Genomic DNA, 8,770 nt, shown 5'->3' on the forward strand with positions numbered 1-8,770 from the left:
TGGCATAGATCGTCAAGCACAGTCCGGTATCGGAAACATCATTTGCTTAGCATGGTCTTCGAGGGACCACACTCCCACTGAGTTTATGTTCCACTATAATAAATGTTTTTCATTACACACTCATAAGGCCTTTAAAGGCTACATAAACCCAACAGTTTTCATATTCTTCACCATGAGATGGAGGTTATGAAACATACTTTTGAGGTATGTGTGGCATTACTGTGAAATTTTAGGACTATACATGTTTTTGTAGCGGGCTTTGAACAACTAAACGAGCTCTGATTGGCCTCAAATCACTGCTATTGGAAAGATATACGAGTCTAATAAAATTTTTATGCTTACAAACTATTGAAACTCTTTATAAAAATGAAGCTACGTTTCAAAATGTACGTATAGGTCACTGTTAACTATTTTTCCTAGATTTTCTACTAACATTGTTGTGGTTAGTAAATTTAACTAAACAAACGAGGTCCATTTCCTGTCAAACTACAACCATTTGAAAGGTCCTTGAGTGGGAAAAATATTGCATGAAGAAATTATTTTGAAATTCTTCTTAAATTGAAAGTTATGCTTTATTTTATGAAGATAGGTCACTGTGGACAGTTTGGATAAAACTCATAATTATTACCTTGCTTGGCACAGACCTTTGAACAACCAAATGGAGTCCAAATGTTTTCAAATTGGTCTTTTTAGAAAGATTTATATCATAGTTTAAACTTTTATTAAGATTTATATCATAGTTTAAACTTTTATTTTGAGATGACCTTAAAATACATCATGGTTTGAGAATTATAGTGAGACGAAGAAGGGTAAGTCGTTGTTCTATGTACACAGCAGGGTACATTTAGTAACCCCCCATCCTCCTCCTCCCAACCCCCTTCACCCTTCGCCCACCCGCCCTCGCCCCCACCCGACCTCCCGCCTTCCTCGCCTCCCACCCCTAGCAGTTATCATTTTCTTCGCCATGAGATCGAGGTTATGGAACATATTCTTGAGGTATGTGTGGCATTACTGTGAAATTTCAGGACTATACATGTTTTTGTAGCAGGCTTTTGAACAACCAAATGAGGTCCGATTGGCCTCAAATTACCGCTATTGGAAATATATACGAGTCTAGAAAAATATTAATGTTTACCCACTGTTGAAATTATGTTTAAAAATGAAGCTATATTTCAAAATATACATATAGGTCACTGTTGACAGTTTTTCCTGGATTTTCCACTAACATTGCTGAGGTTACTGAATTTAACTAAACAAACGAGGTCTATTTCTTGTCAAACTATAGCCATTTGAAAGGTCCTTTCGTGGGAAAAAATTTGCATGTAGAAATTATTTTGAAATTCTTTTTAGATTAAAAGTTATGCTTTATTTTATGAAGATAGGTCACTGTGGATAATTTGTATAAAACTCAGAATTATCACCTTGTTTGGCATGGACCTTTGAACAACCAAATGGAGTCCAAATATTTTCAAATTGGCCTTGTTAGAAAGATTTATGTCATAGTTTATACTTTTATTTTGAGATGAATATGAAATACTTTATGGTTTGATAATTATAGTGATACGAAGCAGGGTATGTTGTTGTTCCATGTGCACAACAGGGTACAGTTAGTGACATATTCATGAGATGGAGGTTATGAAACATATTGTTGAGGTATGTATGGCGCTACTGTGAAATTCAAGGACTATATATGTTTTTGTAGCGAAACAAGGTCCGATTGGCTTCAAATAACTGCCATTGCAAAGATATACGAGTCTAGTAAAATGTTCATGTTTTCGCACTGATGAAATTCTTTATAAAAATGAAGTTATGTTTCAGAATGTATGTATAGGTCACTGTTGACGACTTTTCCAGAATTATCCACTAACATTGCTGCGGTTACTGAATTTAACTAACCAAACAAGGTCCATTTCCTATCAAACTATAGCCATTTGAAAGGTCCTTGAGTGGGAAAACATTTCCAAGAAGAAATTATTTTGAAATTCTTCTTAGATTGAAAATTATGCTTTATTTTATGAAGATAGGTCACTGTGGACAGTTTGGATAAAATTTAGAATTATCACCTTGCTTGGTACGGACCTTTGAATAACCAAATGGAGCCAAAATGTTTTCAAATTTACCTTGTTAGAAATATTTATGTCGTAGTTTAAACTTTTATTTTGATATGGCCTCAAAATACTTAATAGTTTGAGAATTATAGTGATACGAAGCAAGGAATGTCATTGTTCTATGTACACAACAGGGTACAGACCGTCCCCCCTTCCCTCCCCTCCCATTACCCCCTTCCCCCGTGTTTGATTTGAGGCCAACCAAACAAGGTCCTATTGGCCTCAAATCACAGCCATTGGAAAAATATACGAGTCTAGTAAAATGTTCATGTGTGCCCACTATTGAAATTCTTTGTAAAAATTAAGCTATGCTTCAAAATGTTCGTATAGGTCATTGTTGATTGTTTTTCCTCGATTTTCCACTAACACTGCCGTAGTTACAAAATTTAACGAACCAAACGAGGTCCATTTCCTGTTAAACTACAGCCATTTCAAAGCTCCTTGAGTGGGAAAAAATTTGCATGAGAAATTACTTGGAAATTTTCCATAGATTGAAAGTTATGCTTTATTTTATGAAGATAGGTTACTGTAGGTCACCTTGCTTGGCACAGACATTTGAACAACCAAATGGAGTCCAAATGTTTTCAAATTGGCCTGGTTAGAAAGATTTATGTCATAGTTTAAACATTTTGTGAAGGCCTCAAAATACTTCATGGTTTGAGAATTATAGTGATACGAAGTAGGGTATATAGTTGTTCCATGTACGCACCATGGTACAGTTAGTAACCCCCATCCCCCCTCACTCCCGCTCCCACCCTCCACCCTTCCCCTCCCGCTCGCACCTTCCCCCCTATCCCTTTACCTCATCCCCCATCCCCGCTCCCACCCCCAACAGTTATCATGTTCTTCACCATGAGATCGAGGTCATGGAACATATTTTGAGATACGTTTGGCATTACTGCGAAATTCCAATACTATACATGTTTTTGTAGCGGGCTTTTGAACGACCAAACGAGGTCCGATTGGCCTCAATCATAGCCATTGGAAAGATATACGAGTCTAGTAAAATGTTCATGTTTACCACTATTGAAATTATTTTTAAAAATGAAGCTATGTTTCAAAATATACATATAGGTCACTGTTGACTGTTTTTCCTAGATTTTCTACTGACATTGCTGTGGTTACTGAATTTAACTAAGCAAATGAGGTCCATTTTCTGTCAAATTATAGCCATTTGAAAGGTCATTGAGTGTGAAAAAATTTACATGTAGAAATTATTTTGAAAATCTTCCTAGATTGAAGGTTATGCTTTAGTTTATGAAGATAGGTCACTACGAACAATTTGGATAAAACGCAGAGTTAACATCTGGTTTGGCACAACCTTTGAACAACCAAATGGAGTCCAAATTTTTTCAAATTGCCCTTGTTAGAAATATGCCATAGTTTAAACTTTTATTTTAAGATGGCCTCAAAATACTTCATAGTTTGAGAATTATAATGATACAAAGTAGGGTATGTCGTTGTTCCATGTACACAATAGGGTTCCCACGCTTCTTCCCCTTCCCCCCAACCCCTTCCCCAGCCCCCCTCGCCCATCGCCCATCCCCCATCCCCCAATCCCCCTCCTAACAATTATCATGTTCTTCATCATGACATTGAGGTTATGGAACATATTTTGGAGGTATGTTTTGCATTACTGTGAAATTCCAGGACTATACATGTACTTGTAATGGGCTTTTGAACAATCAACCGAGGTCCGATTGGCCTCAAATCACCGCCATTGGAAAGATATACGAGCTAGTAAAATATTCATGTTTACCCATTTTGAAATTCTTTATAAAAATTAAGATATGTTTCTAAATATACATATAGGTCACTGTTAACTGATTTTCCTAGAGTTTCCACTAACATTGCTGTGGTTACTAAATTTAATTATCCAAACGAGGTCAATTTTCTTTCAAACAATAGCCATTTGAAAGATTGGTGTGTGGGAAAAAATTTACTTGTAGAAATTATTATGAAATTCTTCTTAGATTGAAAGTTAAGCTTTATTTCATGAAGATAGTTTACTGTGGACAATTTGGATAAAATTCAGAATTATCATCTTGCTTGGCACGAACCATTGAACAACCAAATGGAGTCCAAATATTTCAAATTTGCCTTATTAGAAAGATTTATGTCACAGTTTAAACTTTTATTTTGAGATGGCCTCAAAATACTTCATGGTTTTAGAATTATAGTGATACGAACCAAGGTATATTGTTGTTCCTTGTACACAGTAGGGTACAGTTAGTAAACCCCCTGGCCCCTCCGCCTCCGCCACCCCTCCGCCGCCCCTCCCCCTCTCCCCTTTCCCCCTCTCTCCCCCTCCCCGTCGCCCTCCCCCCTCACCCCTCGGTCCTCCCGCCTCACGCCTCGGCCCTCCGCTTCCCCTTCTTGAGGTATGTGTGGCATTACTGTGAAATTCCAAGATTATATATTATACAGCAGGGTATAGTTAGTAACCCCCTCACTCCCCCTGCTCCTCTCCCCCTCACCCTCCCCCCTCTCTCCCCCCGCTTCCCTTTCTTGAGGTATGTGTGGCATTACTGTGAAATTCCAAGATTACATATTATACAGCAGGCTCTACCCCTCACCCCGACCCTGTCCCCTTGCCCCTGACCACTCCCATTCACCCATCACGCCTTCCCGTTCCCTCTCCCATTCACCTTCGCTCCCCTTCCCCTTCCCCCTCGCTCGCACCCTCATCCCCCCGTCCCTCCTCGCCCTGCTCCCTCCCCCTCTCCCCCTCGCTCCACCCTCGCGCTCTCCCCCTTGCGTCAAACCCTCTCCCCCTCTCTCCTTCCCCTCTCCCCTTCTCTCCCATTTCCCCTCCCCCTCCCGACTCCCACCTCGCTCGCTCCCTCCGCCTCTCCCTTCCCCTCACCCTTCCATCCCCGTCGCCAGCCCCCCTTTCCCTCCTCGTCTGCCCCACCTCTACCCCTCCACGCCCTTCCCCTTTCCATAGCAACCCCTCGACCCTTCTCCCCCTTTCCCCCCCTACCCCTCAACCCCTCTCCCCATTTTCCCTCCCTACCCCTCAACCTCTCTCCCCCTCGCCGTCTCGCCCTCGTGTCCTTCGTCCTCCTCATGCCCACCCCCATCTCTCCCCCTCGCCCTCCTTCGTTGTACCCCCTCCCCAATCCTTGCTCCCTCCCCCTTGCCCACCTCCCCCACATACCTACCTCATCCCTTTCCTCCCTTCTGCGTCCGCCCTCCACTCATAGCCCCTCACCATTTCTCCCCCCCCCCTCCCCCCGCCCTCCCCCCCCAACCCCCTAATCTGCTCCCCGCTTCACCCTTTCCCCTCCCCGCTCTCCCGTGATCCTCCCCCTTCCTCGCTCCCTCGTCCCCCAGCACTCCCTGCCCCTCGCCCCTCACGCCCTCCCTCGTATCCCCTCCCCACCGTACCCCATCCACCTCCCCCCTCGCCACCAACCCCTTCGCTCCCATTCCCCTCTCCCCCCTCGTTTGATTTGAGGCCGACCAAATGAGGTCCGATTGACCTCAAATCACCTCCATTGGAGAGATATGCGAGTCTAGTAAAATGTTCATATTTACCCACTGTTAAAATTATTTATAACTATTAAAATTATCTATAAAAATGAAGCTATGTTTCAAAATGTACGTATAGGTCACAGTTGACTTTTTATCTTGGATTTTCTTGTAATATTGCTGTGGTTACAAAATTTAACTAACCAAATGAGGTCCATTTCCTGTCAAACTATAGTCATTTGAAAGGTCCTTGAGTGGGAAAAAATTTGCTTGTAGAAATTATTTCCAAATTCTTCTTAGATTGAAAGTTATGCTTTATTTTATGAAGATATGTCACTGTGAATAGTTTGGATAAAACTCATAATTATCAGCTTGTTTGACACTGACCTTTGAATAACCAAATAGAGTCCAAATGTTTTCAAATTGGCCTAGTTAGAAAGATTTATGTCATAATTTAAACTTTTATATTAAGAAGACCTTAAAATACTTCATGATATGAGAATTATAGTGATACGAAGTAGGGTATGTCGTTGTTCCATGTACACAGTTGGGTACAGTTAGTAACCCCCTATCCCTCTCGCCCTCCTCCGCCCTCGCCCTAGCCCCCTCGCCCTTTCCCCTTCGTCCACCCTCGCCTTCTCCTTCTTCCCTTTTCCCTCCCTCGTGCAACCCATCTCCCCTCACCGCCACCCCACCCTGCACCTCTACACGCTCCCATCCCCCTCTACCTCTCTCGACCCCACTACCCCGTCATCCTCCCCTGCCCTCCTTCCCTTCCCGTCTCCCCGTCGTGCCCCTACCCCTCTCGCCCCTCGCGCCCTCCCTCGCATTCTCCCTCACCACCTTATCCCATCCCCCTCGCCCTCCCCCCTCGCCCTCGCTCTCCCCCTTCGCCTCCCCACCTCCCCCTCCTCTCCCATTCCCCTCTCCCCCGTCGTTTGATTTGAGGCCAACTTAACTAGGTCTGATTAGCCTCAAATCATTGCCATTGGAAAGATATACGAATCTAGTAAATGTTCATGTTTGCCACTATTGAAATTCTTTATAAAAATGAAGCTGTGTTTCAAAATGTACATATAGGTCACTGGTTACTATTTTTCCGGGATTTTCCACTAACATTGATGTGGTTACTAAATTTAACTAACCAAACGAGGTCCATTTCCTGTCAAACTATAGCCATTTGAAAGGTCCTTGAGTTGGAAAAAATTTGCATCAGAAATTATATGGAAATTTTTCTTAGATTGAAAGTTATGCTTTATTTTATGAAGATAGGTCACTGTGGACAGTTTGGATAAAACTCAGAATTACTTGGCACAGACCTTTGAATAATGAAATGGAGTCCAAAAGTTTTCAAGTTGGTCTTGTTAGAAAGGCTTATGTTATATTTTAAACTTTTATTTTGAGATGGCCTCAAAATACATCATGGTTTGAGAATTATAGTGATACGAAGCAGAGTATATCGTTGTTCCATGTACACAACATGGAACAGTTAATAACCTCCCATCCCCCCACCATTAACCCCCTCCCCACCTCCCCCCTCCTCCCCCCTCGCTCCACCCACCCTCCCACCTTCCTCCTAGCACCCCCAACAGTTATCATGTTCTTCACCATGAAATCAAGGTTATGGAACATATTCTTGAGGTATGTGTGGCATTATTGTGAAATTCCAAGACTATACATGTTTTTGAAGCAAGCTTTTGAACAACCAAACGAGGTTCGATTGGCCTCAAATCACTACCATTGGAAAGATATACGAGTCTAGTAAAATGTTCATGTTTACCCATGTTGAAATTCTTTATAAGAGTGAAGCTATGTTTCAAAATGTATGTATAGGTCACTGTTGACTGTTTTTCTTGAATTTTCCACTAACATTGATGTGGCTACTAAATTTAACTAACCAAATGAGGTCAATTTCCTGTCAAACTACAGCCATTCGTAAGATGCTTGAGTGGGAAAAATTTGCATGCAGAAATTATTTTGAAATTCTTCTTAGATTGAATATTATGCTTTATTTTATGAAGATAGATTAATGTCGACAGTTTGGATAAAATTCAGAATTATAACCTTGCTTGGCACGTACCATTGAAAAACCAAATGGAGTCCAAATGTTTTCAAATTTTACTTGTTAGAAAGATTTATGTCATAGTTTAAACTATTATTTTGAGATGGTCTCAAAATACTTCATGGTTTGAGAATTATAGTGATACGAAGCAACATTTGTCGTTGTTCCATGTACTCAACAGGGTACAGTTAGTAACCCCCCTCCGCCTCTCCCCTTTTCCCTCTTTCTCCCGTTACCCCATTTCCCCTTTTCCCTCTCTCTCTCGCTACCCCCCTCCCCCAACCCCCGTTCCTCCTCGCCCTTCTTGAGGTATGTGCGGCATTTTTGTGAAATTTCAAGACTATACATATTTTTGTAGTGGCCTTTTGAACAACCAAATGAGGTCCGATTGGCCTCGAATCACTGCCATTAGAAAGATGTACGAGTCTAGTAAACTGTTCATGTTTACCCACTGTTGAAATTCTTTATAAAAATGAAAATATGTTTCAAAATGTATGTATAGGTCATTGTTGACTCTTTTTCCTAGATTTTCCCCTAACATTGTTGTGGTTACTAAATTAAACTGACCAAACGAGGTCCATTTCTTTTCAAACTATAGCCATTTGAAAGGTCTTTGAGTGGGAAAAACTTTGTATGCAGAAATTATTTTGAAATTCTTCCTAGATTGAAATTTATGCTTTATTTTATGAGGATAGGTCACTGTGGACAATTTGGATAAAACTCAAAATTATCACCTTGCGTGAAACGACCTTTGAAGAACCAAATGGAGTCCAAATGTTCTCAAATTGGTCTTGTTAGAAAGATTTATGTCATAGTTTAAACTTTTATTTTGAGATGACCTCAAATTACATCATGGTTTGAGATTTACAGTGATACGAAGTAGGGTATGTCATTGTTCCATGTACACAGTACCGTACAATTAGTAACCCCCTCCCTCGCCCGCGCCCTCTCCCGTGCCCTTCCTCCTCGACCTCTCTTGAGCGCTCCCTCCCCCTTCTCCTTCGCCCAGCCCCCCTCCGCCTACACCCTCTCCCACGCCCTCGCTCCTCGCCCTCTCCCGCTTGCCGCATCCCCTTCCCCCTTCCCCATCCCCCTTCCCGTCCCCGCTCCCTTCATACCCCCGCCC

Source organism: Amborella trichopoda, chromosome 12 (assembly GCF_054954075.1).
Source record: "Amborella trichopoda isolate Santa Cruz 75 chromosome 12, AtrichopodaSantaCruz75HAP2 v2.0, whole genome shotgun sequence".
Lineage (NCBI taxonomy): Eukaryota > Viridiplantae > Streptophyta > Magnoliopsida > Amborellales > Amborellaceae > Amborella > Amborella trichopoda.